Consider the following 15,805-nt stretch of genomic DNA (forward strand, 5'->3'; position numbering starts at 1 on the left):
GCCTTCGTGGTTGAATCCGGGACAGCTGTAGCTAATCGAGCCGACGCCCAACAGTGCTGGAGATCAGGACAAGCGTAACGGTCGGAGCAGGCTGGAGCAGGCGGTCGGAGCAAAGCAGCTGTCTCGAACGCCAGAAGCTACAAGACCGGTGAGCCCCCGTACTTTAGTCTAATATTCAAACTCACAGTCTGAAGTCACACCGCGTCTGGTTGTGTTTCCAGATATTTTCTCAGGGGACATGCCAAGAACTCAGACGAACTACTTTTGCTCCCTCGGTGGAATTTGAGGCCGATATGATAGTTTCTAAAGAGCTGCTTTTGGTTCCCAGTTCTGCCCTGGTGAAAGGTGTAAGTCACGTATCCTGCAGCCCTTCCTAAAAATAACAGCAGTCTCTGCTTGTAGTAGCAAAATAGGTGATTGAGATGCAACACATGCCTTTCATGTGTACAAACATGCATGCACCAAAAAAAAATAGTGTTGTGTGAGAGAAAAGTATACAGTGCTAATTTGCTGGTTGCATGTGTAAGAAGTTTGCAATGTTAAGTTATTAGGTCTCGCCTGTTGCCGATGCGCATGCGCATCGAGCAAAGCGAGACTATTGCGAGTTATCCACACTTTATCTGCACTGCAAGGAATCGTGGCGATTCCTTGCAGTGCCCGTGAGTTTTAAGGTCAATGCGCATGCGCATTAAGCTTATGCGCATGCGCATTGACCTTAAAAGTCAAATGCGCGTGCACGTCCGTCTCCTAACACACACACACACCCTCTCCCCCGCTCCGCCCCCTTCCCGCCGTGTCTGCCCCCTTCCCGCCGTCTCGCATTTCTCCTCCCCCCTCCCCTCTCTTCCCTCCGTCTTCCTGCCGTGTCGCACCTCTCCCCTCTCCGCCCCCTCCCCTGCCCGCCCCCTCCCCTGCCCGCCGTGTTACGGTGAAAGGCTTGTTTTTTAAAGTGTTGAGCTGTACAACAGAAGTTCAACAAAAATCTGCATTATATAAAAAGAAGTTGACAGAACATCGATCCAAGAAAGTCTGTGTTGGAGAATAAGAAAAATGCATTTATATTCGTGTTAGTATCCTCAGCACTACACACTTGTATTGGAATTTCCAAGTCCATTTTACGATGGGGCCACATGTGATCATGCAGTGGGGGCATACAAGTTCCAATTCGAACTGCTCTCGACATCTTCAGGTGTTTCCAAATGAGCTCACAGAAGAGTGATTAAATGCATCTGATAACAAGGCACACATTGCTGAAATTACTTACCGCCTCATTTTATGATTAATTAAACATGTAGATTAAAGTTGCAAAAGAATTTAGATTCATGAGCAAGTTAAGTCTTGCTGATATAAGTGAATTGGGAATTGGATGCTCCGTGGAACTTTATAAACATGCATTTTATAATGAGGAAGACAAGGCTACATGTTGAATCCTAGCCACTAGGGCCTTCGACGATGCAGTCTTTTTTAACATGGTTTGACAGCTTTCAAATAACATTGGAAGACTGCAGGCTTTAAACTTGGAGCAGCCCGGGAGTGCGCCCGACTGCAGGAGTGCATGTGTCGGGAGACAGACAATAGCCCGCCTCTCCCGGCTAATGACCCCGCTGCAGCAGCTGTTTGCAATAATTACCGGCTCAATTGTTCTATTAATCAGAGGGGGTGCTGTATTACAAATGGTTACGCAACTTGTAAAATGATATGATGGAACAATGCAAGTTCCATTGCGCAACTGTGCCCCGCTAATGCCGTAGAACAAGCAAAGCTGATAGGACGCTTTAGCCTGAGTCCAACAGCATAGAGGCAATGGCTTCATGACCACAGATACAGCCCATACCTTTGCTCCTCCTCCACAGGATCTGACTGCCTTCACCTCCCTCCAGTCCTCCAACGCCAGTGATTCTCACTCCGACCATTCCTCCTGCACATGCTGGTTGTGCTCATCACTTAGCTGCTAGGACCATTGGCATGACTGGGATCCATCTTCCAATGCTACCTCTATCTCAGGTTCTGAAGGCTTCTTGGCTTAGGTCCTAGCATGTTGGTAGCACCCCCCACCCCGATATGTCTTCTACTGTTACCAGATGTTACCCCTTCTGGAAGCTCCTGCCCCTGCCTGCACGACAAGCTCACCGATGTAAGAAAAGCTGATCCGGAGGTTGCAAAACACGCTGTTTGCTCGACATTTGTGGTGTCTGTTAACGAGGAGTTTTAACATGCAGGCTCAAAGCGCACAACTGCTCCTCATTACAGCTGGCCGCGTGCCTCCCCTACTCTCCTCCCCCCCCTCCTCCTCCAACTCTCCTCCCCTGCCTGCCTGCCTGCCGTGTCGCACCTCTCCCCTCTCCGCCCCCTCCCCGCCGTGTTACGGTGAAAGGCTTGTTATTAGATATAAGGAGACATTTGGGAACTTTCTGTGTTGATGATAATGTTTATGATTTACTGTTGTTTTTCTCACTTTAATTATTCAGTTGCGATGTGGTGTTCATTGAGTATTACAACCTGCAGTTTGGAATAAGTTAGCTTGGCTTTGTCCATTTTTAAAGGAAAACTGAAGACTTGCACGTTTTTTCTTTTAAATATTTTTTTCATGTTGGCAGGTTAATGTGCACTTAAAGCAAATGGCTTGGCTTCCAAATATGAACGGAAAAGGGTCTATTTATGATTGTGTTTGTGGCGTTCACAAATTGAGTGCACTCTCCTTGACTTGGCTGCCGACTGAGGAATGCTTTTACATTTCAAAGGTGTTTGTACGCTGCCTTGAAGTATGCTGGGCTGAAGAGCGGCAGCAACATAAAGATGGCATTGCCACTTATCCAGGCACATTGTACTGCAATTGAATAGAAAATAGAGTTCGTTTTCAATTTTTTGGATTTCTTAACAATATTTGACATTTTTTTTCTTCTTTTCCACCGGAGGTAGGTTAAAAAAATAAAGCATTGGCAAAACCATTATACCTCTCACCCAGCAGTTTTGTCATCCTTATTGTGAGTATTAACAAAGGGTGCGGCTTCTGATCCGTAGTGCAGGCTATTATCCTTAAGCGTTGAGGGATCTGTCTCTCCTAAGCGAAGGTATCTGTTTCTCCTCCCCCCCTCCCCTCTCTTCCCTCCGTCACTGTCGTCTCCCTCCCCTTGATCTTAGGGATCTGCCCCTGGGAGTTACGTCCTCGGCCCTCTAGTGCTGGTTGCCTCCCGTCCGTCTTTGTTTATCCGCTCCGCCCCCTCCCCTTCCCGCCGTGTCGCATTTCTCCTCCCCCCTCCCCTCTCTTCCCTCCGTCACTGTCGTCTCCCTCCCCTTGATTTTAGGGATCTGCCCCTGGGAGTTACGTCCTCGACCCTCTAGTGCTGGTTGCCTCCCCCTAATATTACGGATCTGTTCTCAAGTGTTGCTATTTTGTTGAAATGTGCATTGCATTTTACATGCATTGACTCACAGCTGCATTCTTTCAACAACTATCGTCCCTTCTTAATGTCAGGGATCTGCTCCTGCGTTTTATGTCTTCTGCCTCTAGGCACTAGCTGTGTCCTCTTAATGTTAGGGACCTGCCCATAAGTGTCACACCACCTGCCTTCGAGTGCTGACTGTCTTCCCTTAGTGTCGGGGCTCTGCCCTTAAATGTCACGTCATGTGCCCCATTGTGACGGCTGTCTCCCCTTATTGTGAGGAGTCTGCTCTTAAGCCTTGCTAACATTTCACTTGTGCATTGCAATTTCTATGCATTAACTCACAGCTGTAATCGTTGATTGATTGAAAATTGATTGTAATCGTTGTATCTCCGCTTCATGTTAGGAATCTGCCCCTACGTGTTACTGACTGTTCTTTGGAGCACCATGTCCCTCAGTGCTAAGACCTCATCGCCTTAGAAAGGCCTTCGCACCTCTCTCCCACACTCTCTCCCATCCTGCCTGCTCTCTCCCATCGGGCCACCACCCTCACCCTCACTCACCCTCAACCCCTCACCCTCACCCCCTCACCCTCTCACCCCCTCACCCTCAACCCCTCACCCTCACTCACCCTCAACCCCTCACCCTCACTCACTCACCCTCAACTCCTCACCCTCACTCACCCTCACTCTCACTCACCCTCACTCTCACTCACCCTCACTCACTCTCACTCACCCTCACTCACCCTCAACCCCTCACCCTCACCCCCTCAACCCCTCACCCTCTCACCCCCTCACCCTCAACCCCTCACCCTCACTCACCCTCAACCCCTCACCCTCACTCACTCACCCTCAACTCCTCACCCTCACTCACCCTCACTCTCACTCTCACTCACCCTCACTCTCACTCACCCTCACTCTCACTCACTCACCCTCACTCACCCTCACTCACCCTCACTCACCCTCACTCACCCTCACTCACCCTCACTCACCCTCACTCACCCTCACTCACCCTCACTCACCCTCACTCACCCTCAACTCATCCTCACTCACCCTCAACCCTCACCCACCCTCAACCCCTCACCCTCACTCACCCTCAACCCCTCACTCACCCTCACTCACCCTCAACCCCTCACTCACCCTCAACCCCTCACTCACCCTCACTCACCCTCAACCCCTCACTCACCCTCACTCACCCTCACTCACCCTCACTCACCCTCACCCTCACTCACCCTCACTCACCCTCACTCACCCTCACCCTCAACCCCTCACTCACCCTCACTCACCCTCAACCCCTCACCCTCACCCACCCTCAACCCCTCACCCACCCTCAACCCCTCACCCTCACTCACCCTCAACCCCTCACTCACCCTCACTCACCCTCAACCCCTCACTCACCCTCAACCCCTCACTCACCCTCAACCCCTCACTCACCCTCACTCACCCTCACCCTCAACCCCTCACCCTCACTCACCCTCAACCTCATGCTAAAGATTTACAAAAAAACCCATAAACAATTCCAAAAGCACTAACTCTAATGCTGCGAGACCTATTGCATTTCTAATGCTTGTATTTATTTATACAGCGCATGCAGTGGAAAAGGAAGCTAAAGCCGAGCAGTAACTAGAAAAGAAGGGTTTTAGGTCTCGTGGTCGTGGCAGGGCAGAGCCGTGCTCCGCCTCTGCGAGAGATCTTGTAAATACAAGATTTGTAAAGGGACTCTAAGCCCCGCCCCTCTTTTCCAGTGGGTAGCGTCAGCGTTTATTGTAAACGCTGGCTTCCCAATGGAAAGGAGTGTTTTTGGGTGGCACCCTGTCCATTTTTTCGGACAGCCCTTCCGGACACCATTATAGCCTGGTTTGCGGCTTTCATGAAGACTTTTATCTGCTTGTTTATTTTAACAAGCAGATAAAAAAAGGTCTTCAGTACAGCCCTGAAGCAGGCACGGGGTCATGGGTAGGACAGGACAGGACCTCTCAGAAGGGTATGTCTTTCTTTCCATCCTTCTACCCAGTCTCTTTCATTTCTTGGCACCGCCATCGCGTTTTCTTCCACCTCTTTGAAACGCTGCCTCTGGCGCACAAGCTCTGTGAGTGTCTCTCCCCCCCCCCCTCTCTGTTCTCGCTCCTGCCCCCTTCCTCCTTTCCATTTACTCTCCCCCACCACTATACCCTACCTGTCTGGCGGCGAGAGACCTGCAGTGAGAAACTGACCAGAGTGATGCCGTGAATACCGCGTCAGCGCCGTGAGGGGGCCGGTTTACTAGGAAGCACTATACTTAATCCAGTCTTATGTACACGCACATAGCACAATTTTAGAACCGGCCGTTTAGAGGCAGACTGAAGGGGAACCGTATATGCCTGAAGCATTACATCTCACCAGGGAATATTATAGCAAACATGAAATAAAATTGAAGGTAATGTAGCATACACTTAGTAAAAAATATGTTAATATTTATTTATGGTAACATAAAAAGGAAACCAACTCTGGCTGCTGTGGGAGGGGCGACATCGCTACTTACCTTCCTCCTTAACATGCCCCTGCCACCGATACTTAGCTATTAGTATAGCACTCATTGACACGATAAAGCGCTGAGTAGGGTAAAATGACAGAAGTGGTACCAGGACACTCGTTTTAGGGGTTTAGATAGCATGAAGTGAGAGGGTCATAGGAAATGTGGCGAGTAGCGGGAATAAGGTCAGAGCTGGCAGTATTGACATGGCATCAACCCGGCACGGGACACGACCTTCCCTCCACGAACGCCCCGCTGTTAATGGCCAGTAGGACTATAGGTTTTGGGCTGCGTTCGTTTTAATATGCATGCCTGCGAAAGACCGGCAACGAAGTGGGGGGAGTGATGGAATTAAAAAAGTAGATACTGTTTATATTTGAATGGCAGTGTGATCCTGGACAAATCCCATCATTGTATTTGTTTACTCTTCATGTTCGCAAACCGAGCTTAGGTGCCTGCAGTGAGATCAGCGGGTTTGGCATTCCATGTGGTTTTGAGTTCCTGTCGGGGAGTGCGTAGGCGTTGCCAGTGAGATCAGCAGCTCTACAGTTGTGTGTGGTTTCTGTCCCAGGTGTCTACCTGGAGATCAAAAGTTTTATTGTTTTGTGTGGATTTATGCTCCCGTTGTGTTTGGATTTATGCTCCCGTCGTGTTATCAGGTATTGTTGTTTTAGCATTGTGTGGTTGTGTGTTCCGTCGGGTTAGCAGGACTTGCTTAGGTGCCTGCAGTGAGATCAGCCTTTGCGTGCAGTTTTGTGTTAGCACCACGATGTGAAGACGCGCTTAAGTGTCTGTGTGTGATCAGCAGTTTTATCACTTTGTGTGATTTTGTGATCCGGTCGTGGCAGCAGGATGTGCTTTGCATTAGTTACCTGCGGTGTGATTAGCAGTTCTGCCTTTGGTGTGGTTTTTGTTCCCGTCAAATGACAGAAAAAGTGTCTGAGGGTCAAACAAAAACTAAGATTCCACTGTGTAACTTGAAATGAGGCGCAAAAATAGGACTATGTTAGACTGGTGCAAAAGTGTGCATCCGACAGTTCTACCATCATGTTGGTATGTGTTCCAGTCGAGACAGCGAGATGTACTTGGGTACCTGCTGTGGCAGCAACAATGCTACCATGTGGGCCTGTGTTCTTGTAGCGATATACGGGCATTCTTGAACGCCCCTGATGCCATAACCAGTTGTAACGGCACACGCAGAGGGGGATGGGGGGTAGGAGTTTGTCGTCCTGCGGAGTGGTCGAGGGTCACACTCAGAATAAGGGCTTGCCTCCCCTCTCTCCATCTCTGTCCTCTCTACCTCTTCTTGCCTTATATATATGTTCCCTCTCGGTCTTTCTTCTTGCCTCCTATTTCTCTCTCTTTCTTGTCCCTCTCTCGGTTTGTTCCCCCTCTCTCCTCTGCGGGCTCCCTGGTCGCCCCTTCTGGCCCTGCTCCTCCACCCCTCCCCTGTTCCCACATCCCACGTTCTCTTGCCATCTCAGCTCCTCCACCCCTCTTGCTGCTTGCCCCCCTCTTTCTCCCGCTCTCTCCCATCCCTCTGATCCCTTTCTCTGTCTCCCTTCCTTCAATCTCCCTCGGCGTCCCTCCTTTCTCTCGCCAGGTGATGCATCTCTTGTGTTTAATTGCCAGTGGCAGCTGAATGCTGCACTCTGTTCAGCTGGCGCTGGGCTTGATTAATTCCCCCCCACCTCCAACACAAACAGCAATACACACCAGCAACCTTGTGACTGACCTGGGAGCTTTTTCGGTGGAGGTCTCAGCGAACATCTTGCCCTTGGGTCCCACTTTTGCCGCCGCTGGTCGCCGCACCCGCTCCGCGGGTGCCGCTTCGCGGTTCTCAGTGAGGGGCGCTGCTGCTCAGGCGCTTGATACCGGGAGGAGCCGAAAAACACGAACGGCGCTTGCAGCAGGGACTCGGAAGTCCAGGAGTCCCTGCGTTCCACAGGTGCGCACGGGCGCGCCCACTGCCAGACACGCCCCCCGCTTGCAACGCCCCTAGTTTACGATCTGCACAACGCTCAGCGGGACGCGAGCGGGACGCCGAGCGAAGCCCGAGCAAAGGGCGGGCAGTCTGTGGCAGTCAGGGGCAGACAGAGGCTGGGCTGGGCCACGTCTCTTCCATCCAGCCCTGGGCCCAGGTGGGTCGCGTGCGATTCCCTAAGGTGTACCTCTTACCATGTCAACCCGTTCTGGTAAATTACTCAGGAGTGAGGGCGAAAAGGGAGCTGCTGTTGGGAGCCCAGTGATTGGAACTATGGACCGTTTCATAACCAGAGTGGCGGCGGTCATTGAAAAGGAGATCGCCATGTCCGAACGCCGTCTCTCCGAGGTCTATCTCCCTTCTAGACGCTCCTCACTGGGGGCTTCGCCCAGGCCTTGTCACCGGCCTGTGAGCGGGTCCAATCTGCTCCCCATGATGTCCCGGACGGCCCTGTAGATCCCCCCCAGATGGTAGAAATAGGGAAAAATATAGATAGGTTGGAACATTTGGCTGCGCTTCTTCCTAGTGGCAATGTGGAAGAGGGTGGCACAAGTACATCACATTCACCTGGACTCCCAAATAAAAGGTACAACTCAAATATTATTGCCAACTCCACCTGTTCCCAACACAGTAAACCTAGCTGGGGCACCATCTATGTATGACTCGAGTGGGCAGAGTAAAAGGGCCAAAAATAAAAAGGCAGCCAGATCTAGTAAGGGTAGGCTGGTGAGACAGGCCGCGCTTTACAAGCGACCGAGAAAGTCTTTTGGGCAGGGCGGGAAGGACGCAAAGGGGCCGGTCCCAGAGGATAAGGCTGGGGTGGAGGGGGGTTCTGTGGAAACACCCACGGGTTATAATATCTGTCCGTCCCCTAGTAGTAGTGCTGTTAATGTCCCCACATTTATTGACCCCAAGACTATTGACAGCATTATGGAGAGGGTAAATAGTCTCTTGATGCCCCTGTTGACCCAGGTTAAGGGTTTGGGGGCTAGAATAGATAAACTAGAGCAATCTACCCTCGACGGCTTTTTCTCACTTAAATCTACAATTAAACAGCATAAAAGAGTGAGTGAGAACCAGGCCATGGGACCAATGGGGAGTGTGCCCCCAGTAGCTTCCTTGCCACTACAGGCTGTCTCTGATCCTTCAACTAGGGCAAATAAGGCTGATACTAGCAGAGTGCAAGGAGGGGGAGCTGGGAAGGGAGGTGCTGGAGAGGAGAGCTGGAGAGAGAGGGGGGAGCTGTGAGGGCCTTGTGTGATAGGGGGACCAGTAGACAGGGAGGCAAGTGAAGAGGAGAGATGCAATAAAAGGGTCTGTAAAAGAGAGAAACTGCTTCTACAGGAGGGGGTAGTGAGTGTAGACAGGTGGGGAGCGGAGGTGATGGCAGAGGAGGAAGTGAAGGTAGTGCCCAGGGTGACGGAGGAGACGAAGCAGGGAGAAGGTCTGGCAGGTGGATGTGGCTAGAAAAGGGAAAGCTCACCAGGAGAGGCTTACTACTGCTGGGCGTGGGAGGCACATCCTGCGGTTCAGATACAGTCTCTCTAGGCCTTTTTAGTCGCTTATTGCAGTATTTAGGTGTCAAACTGATAGTATTAAGATGACACCTTTTCCCAGAGAGTTAAGTAAAAATTACAAAACTACTGTCACAATGTCACACGTTACGCCACATATTTAGCTTGTGTTGATGAATAATTTAGACAGTGCACTTGCTTAATTTGTGCCTAACTTGCGAATAATTCCAGTGCCCTTGCATATAATGGACGCAAAACCTCTGTCAACTTTTGAAGTCAATATGCACAGTAAGCCTGAAAGTACTGTATTAAATTGCATTTCTGCAACGTAATGAAGTTGTGCAGGATATGTAGCATATTACAATATTTACTAACAGTGAACAAAACATTACATGTTTTCCAATCTATTGGACTCAGTATGTCCACCATGGCGTTGAGCAATATTTAACATTCTTACATTAGCCGTGGCAATGCACCTCCACCCATTAAGACCCTGAGCCCTAGGGCACCTGAGGAAGAGTCCAGGATCCAGGAGGCAGCGGTACCCCCAGCGTACAAGGGTGCTAGAACATCACGGGGAGAAATAGGACACCCCTTAAACGAGGTTAGGATTGGATCTGTGCTTCCGTAGAGCGGTAGAACTTTAAACATACCTATTTTAAAGTGGAATACTCTGCTAAAACATTTCTATTGATTTAAGGCTGAAAATGAATGCTTAGGAGTAAAATACAGTGCTGCAAAAATGCCTCTAAATTTCCATATTTGTGCCGCTAAATTTCCATATTTGTGCCGCTAAATTTGCAAATCCATGCTGCAATATCCTGGGGGGTCTGATTGGTGTAGAGTGCTGTGGCATACAATGCAGCGTCGTGGAGTACTGCAGCATACAATGTAGCGGCATAGAATGCAGCACTGTAGAATGCAGTACTGTAGAATGCAGCGGCATACAATGCAGCACAGTAGAATGCAGAGGTATACAATGCAGCGCCATAGATTAGAGTAGTGCACAGTAGAGTGCAGTGGCACACAGTATCGTGGCTTAGTGTGCGTGGAGTGGCGTAAAAGTTTAGTGATACAGAGGGCGGTGGCGCAGACCAGAGTTAAGTGGCATAGAGTGCAGTGGCACTGAGTAGAGTAGCAGAGTGGTGCAGAGTACAGTATAGTGATGTAGAATGCAGTGGCACAGAGAGGAGGTTCAGAAAACAGTGGTGTAGAATGGAGTAGAGTGGCGAAGAGAGCAGTGGCATACAGTACAGTGTAGTTGTGTAGAGTGCACTGAAGTGGTGTGCAGTGGTTAAGAGTAGAGAGGCGTAGAGTGAAGTGGCGGAGTGAGGTAAAGTAGATTGCTTCAGAGTGGTGCAGATTAGAGTGGCATACAGGGGACTGGAGTAGAGTGCAGGGCCCCAGAGTTTAGAGTTATACAGTAAAGTACTGTGGCGTAGAGTGCAATATTGCAGAGTGGCATAGAGTACAATGGCGTAGAATGGAGTTGGGCAAGGACAACAGGCTTTTATGTCCGAATGCATTCAAACATGGTGCAAATCTGTGCATGTGCCAGCATATTAAACCCAGAAGTAGTGAGGAGTCGCTTTGGATCTTCATGACACTTAAAAACAAAAGCAGGACCATGCTGTAAACTCTGTTGCCTTCATTAACATCCTGTTTTGTTTTCTATGGGAAATAAAAGTAGGGTCATACTTCTGTAGAAAAGAAGTAATATAAATAAAAACTGACATTGGCAAAGCCAATAGGACTTGCCTATGGGAAAGCTGTTGGATTTGCCTACCAAGGTCTTATAGCCATGTTGCGGAGCAGCGAGGCCACTGAGCAGCATGGCTAAAAGTTAGAAAAAACGTGTCATGGGGCAGCCAGCGGTGGCAATTTAATTGCAATGTTTTTTCTTATTGAGGTGGGCAACGCGAACAATGGGAGGGAGGGTGGTAGAGAACGGTAAGGGAGAGTGGAAGGCAACGTGACGGTAAAAAAGTAAAACCACGAGTTCATCGCTAACTGCGTTATAGTGCTTTTTTGTCCTTCTGGCAGGTAGGGGCAAGACAGATAAGGGGAGGGTGGGAGTGAATAAGTAACAGACAACAGGAGGGCAGAGAGAAGAAATAACAGGAGAGTGGAGGATAGAAGCAACACGGAAAACGGGAGGGCGAGGAGAAGAAGCAACACAAAAAAACAGGAGGGCGGAGCGGGAAGCAATACAGACAAGGGTGGAGGTAGGAGGAAAAGAAGCAGAACAGACTAGGACAACAGAGGGGGAAAAAAGTAGTACCTCAATCATAGCACGAGCAGAAGAAGGACAGTAATCAAGATGAAGCAGTCAGTAATTGGTCTATGCTCCAGATGAAAGAAGAGTAAGTGAAGCCAGCATGCACTGTTCAATTAGGAGTCAGCAAATAAGAGAGACAATGAAGTCAACAAATGGTAAGTAATGGGCAGGTTCCAAGTCCCTTGTTGTAAACAATATCTATTGCAAGCAACAGCATATGTGTGCTGTCTTGGGCAAGTCCTAAAAAGGCTAAGAAAAAGAAAACTCAAGTGCTTATGTTAACAGTGGGGGCATGACTAAGAATTAAATGGGTAATGATTGTTTAGATGTAAAATAGTCTCTCGTGAACTGAAATGGAATGTGGAAGAATACAGGCAAGCAAACAATGGGAAGTGGATTATGTATATGGATGAAGCCACAGCCCATATTATGTTAAAGGACAACAGGTCTGCAGACAGATGTGTGGTCAAGCCAAACCTAAAAAGGGTTCCCAACAGAAGCTGGCAACCTCATAAAAGGACCTGGCTTTGACTTGCACTGTAGTAAAAAAAAAAAAAAAATTGTTAACAATATTTTACCATATTAAACAATGAGAACACAAGGAACTGTACGGTCTCCAGGTGTGACTAGATTAAGAGGAAACAGATCTCCAGTAGCGTGAAAAAGAAGCAGCTGTTCATACTTTAATTGCCCTGCATTGTCGCCATCACAGTGACCTGGGAGTGTTTTTAAGTGTTTTTTCCAGTTGAGAGGGTACAGCCTTTTCAGTGGACAAAAAAAAAAAAAGTTACAAATCATATTAAAAAGGCCACACGCCAGAACAAGCAGAGGCAGCTAAAGGGGAAAAGCCACACGCCAGAACAAGCAGAGGCAGCTAAAGGGGAATTGAAATTAAATGCAAAACTAAGACATGCACAAAAACGTAAAGGCCAGCACCAGAAACAAAGCCTCACCAGGACTGGATTTCAACGACTCTTTGGGACACCATTAGTGCAAGAAAGGACAAAGCAACCGCCCATCAGGACACCGCCAGTGCTCAATGGGACAAAGCAATAGAACATCCCTTCTCCAGAAGTAATTAATAGTATTGCAAACATGTCTAGCTGCGCCCAAGCTCTACCAAGCAGAAAGCAAGAAAGTAGTGCACCTGAGGACGCAGGAGACTGCCCCCCCACCCCAACTGCACTTGGTGGGAAATCCCACCGCAAACCATATCAAAACCAGAATTGATGGAGAAAAAGGGATGAGAACCCAAACCTCGGAGACCAACCAGGATTGTAGACATTTCGACATCCCATGAGTATTAATTATAAAACGACAATGTCGCCGCTGGGAGGTACACAAACCAGGGGAATCCGGATATTCCTCTCAGCGAACACACAGCCAAAAGGGAGGTAGAGTTGTTACAGAATAGCCAGCTCTCTTGCCCTTAGGCATATCAGCTCCACAAATAACAATCAAAAACTCTACGATATCTCAAACACAAAACGGAACCAGTCTCGGCCCAAAACGTCAAGGAAGTCGAGGCCCCAAATTGCACTGGGATGCCCACAAAACGAGGCCAGCTGGCCCACCTTAAAAAACCATAATGACGTCTCCATCTGGGCAGGGACGAGGGAAACAAACGCAACATGGTTCACGTCCGAATACACCTCTAAAGGAAGGCACGACATTCTGAACCGAGGCAATATACTGCGGTTACTATTACATTGGCAGACAAACATAACAGAATTTGAGTCAATAAAATGTATTCATTGCGGGGACATAAAGGCAGTTGAAAAAACAAGAGCGACATGGACCTCTCCTACAATAGCACATAAAATATTCAAAGAAAGTGACATCCTAAAGTCTTGGGGGATAACCATTGCCCCGTATTTCAAGCCAGGATATCCCGATCTGTTAATCACAGAACCTCTGAGGGCCCCTGAGATGGCCGCCGGCAGACCAACTACATCAGTGCTGAGAGGAGCTATAGGGCACTGTAATAGTGACAGAAGCGCCAACTTGAGGAATTAAGAAGCCGCAATGACCCCTTCACACAGTAAGCTCGAGAAGAAGACACAAGATGGTTCGCGAGAACCATAAACACCACAAGAGAGTGACAAGACGATTGCCCGCTAAACACAGCAAACACAATAGGGACAGTACGGCTCTGTTCCTGGAGTGTAAATGGGCTTACCAACAAACTAGCGGATTTGGATTTTGACACCTATGTCAGGGCCTTCGACATAGTGGCATTACAAGAAACGTGGGTAACAGACCCACCTCATCTCCAAGGATTTCTGCACTTCTTTGGAATTGCCACCAGGGGAGCAAAATACGGCCATCGGCAAGGAAGCTTAGTCACATATGTCGCTAATACAGTCGCCTATTCTGCTCGCATCTTTGGTTCCACAATACAATCAACTCTAGCAGTCACTATTTCCTTCTCATCCCCATCATTAAATATAAGGGATTCTAACATGTTGCTCAATGTGTATATCCAACCTAAAAATAAAACCAAACTAGTTAAGGAAATGTGCAACTTTGTGGAAACATGTATATGTGAGGGACCCACAACTGACCTAGTCTTAACCAGGGACTTAAACCATAATCTAATGGGATCCTCCCTGGACGAAGAAGTGCTTTTGCAAAACGCAATCTGGAATATCCAGCAGCAAGGAAAACCTCATGCGTGTAAATATACCAAAATAGGACAAACAACCGTGGAGGTTTTGGAACAGCTTAATCTGAGGGCATTAAATGGTAGATCACCGAAAGACAACCCTCCCGTGATGACAAAGTTCCAAAAAAAAAAAACAAGCTCAATTATGGAATATACTTTTGTGTCCCTAGGCCTCTCAACAAATAGCATCGTTCCAGCTGGGTAACAAAGGCGATAGTGATAATCGGCCCCAAGAAACAGAACCGAGAACATTCACTTCAACATTCGATCGCTGCCGGGAGCCTCGAGGATTAAATTGCTACCATCAACCTAAGAAGAATTAAATTCAAGATAACCGCAGGAAGCGAGATGCTTGAAATTGCAAAACAACATTACGATGCGAGGGTCGGAGATGGTGAAGTGGAGAAATGTAGAAACGTCCTATCAGCAATGGAGGCATATGCGACGAAGACTACACCACCAAACCTCCACAGATTCAGCGGCACCAAACCAATATCCTATAGCGCTAAGCAAGAAATTAAGCTTGCAAAAAAAAAAAAAAAAAAAGAAGGATTCAAAAATCACGGTGACACCTTCGACACAAGCCCAGCGATGAAACAGAATTACAAGTATTACGGAAACAAAGGCAGTCCTCGATAAACTAAAAGGGGACGCGAACTGAGTTATGGAGGAGGATCTATGGGGTAAACTACATGCCGATGTCAAACAACAATAGCACCAGATTCTGGAGTACCATAAACCAGTTCATTCACTACAATCACAACAGCGTTTCCACAAACATCACAGAGGAAGTCTGGGTAAAACACCTCGGGTCTCACTTTCAACAAGGCATTGAATACAGCAAGCAACGCCAAGCCTGTGAAAATGAACCAGCCTACCAAACGACACTCAAGGCCAAAATCAATCTCACCGACTCTGGGAAATCAGCAGGGCCAGACCCACTAACTGATAGACATCAAACGATTCAAATTGACGCCATCAAAAGGCAGATAGGAAAGGGGAGGAGAGAAGGTGCTCCTGGCCCAAACGGAATTCCACTGGTACTTTACAAACAGGAGACAACTTTCTGGGCATAAGCACTGGACTCACTCTTCAGAGAAATCAGAACATTGAAAATCTTGCCCAGCTCATGGAGTGGCTCAATCATTTCCCCAATCCATAAATCTGGTGACAAGTTGGAACTAAAAAATTACCATTTAGTGGCTCTATTAGACAACGAAGCAAAATTATTTGCAGGCTTGTTATTGGAGGACCTTCAGGCATGGGTGAAAGAAAAATCTGCAATTCGTCTACAACAGACCGGCTTCACAAAATCAGTTGGGACAACAACTAACATTGTAAGCATGACTATGCTTATGGACAAGGCTGAGGCTACACGGCCGTCTCTATACCTCTACTTTATCGACTACAAGACCGCTTTTGATCATGTTAATCGTATCACTTTGGTCCAAACTACATTATTGGGGGCTT

At 48.2% G+C, this 15,805-nt stretch overlaps 1 long non-coding RNA gene across 1 annotated transcript in view; it reads right to left on the reverse strand.

The window, feature by feature from the left end:
- The window catches only part of LOC147690350 (uncharacterized), a 41,060-nt gene that overhangs the window by 22,782 nt on the left and 2,473 nt on the right, over positions 1–15,805 (reverse strand). The window lies entirely within an intron of this gene.

Source organism: Lissotriton vulgaris, chromosome 9 (assembly GCF_964263255.1).
Source record: "Lissotriton vulgaris chromosome 9, aLisVul1.2, whole genome shotgun sequence".
Classification (NCBI taxonomy): domain Eukaryota; kingdom Metazoa; phylum Chordata; class Amphibia; order Caudata; family Salamandridae; genus Lissotriton; species Lissotriton vulgaris.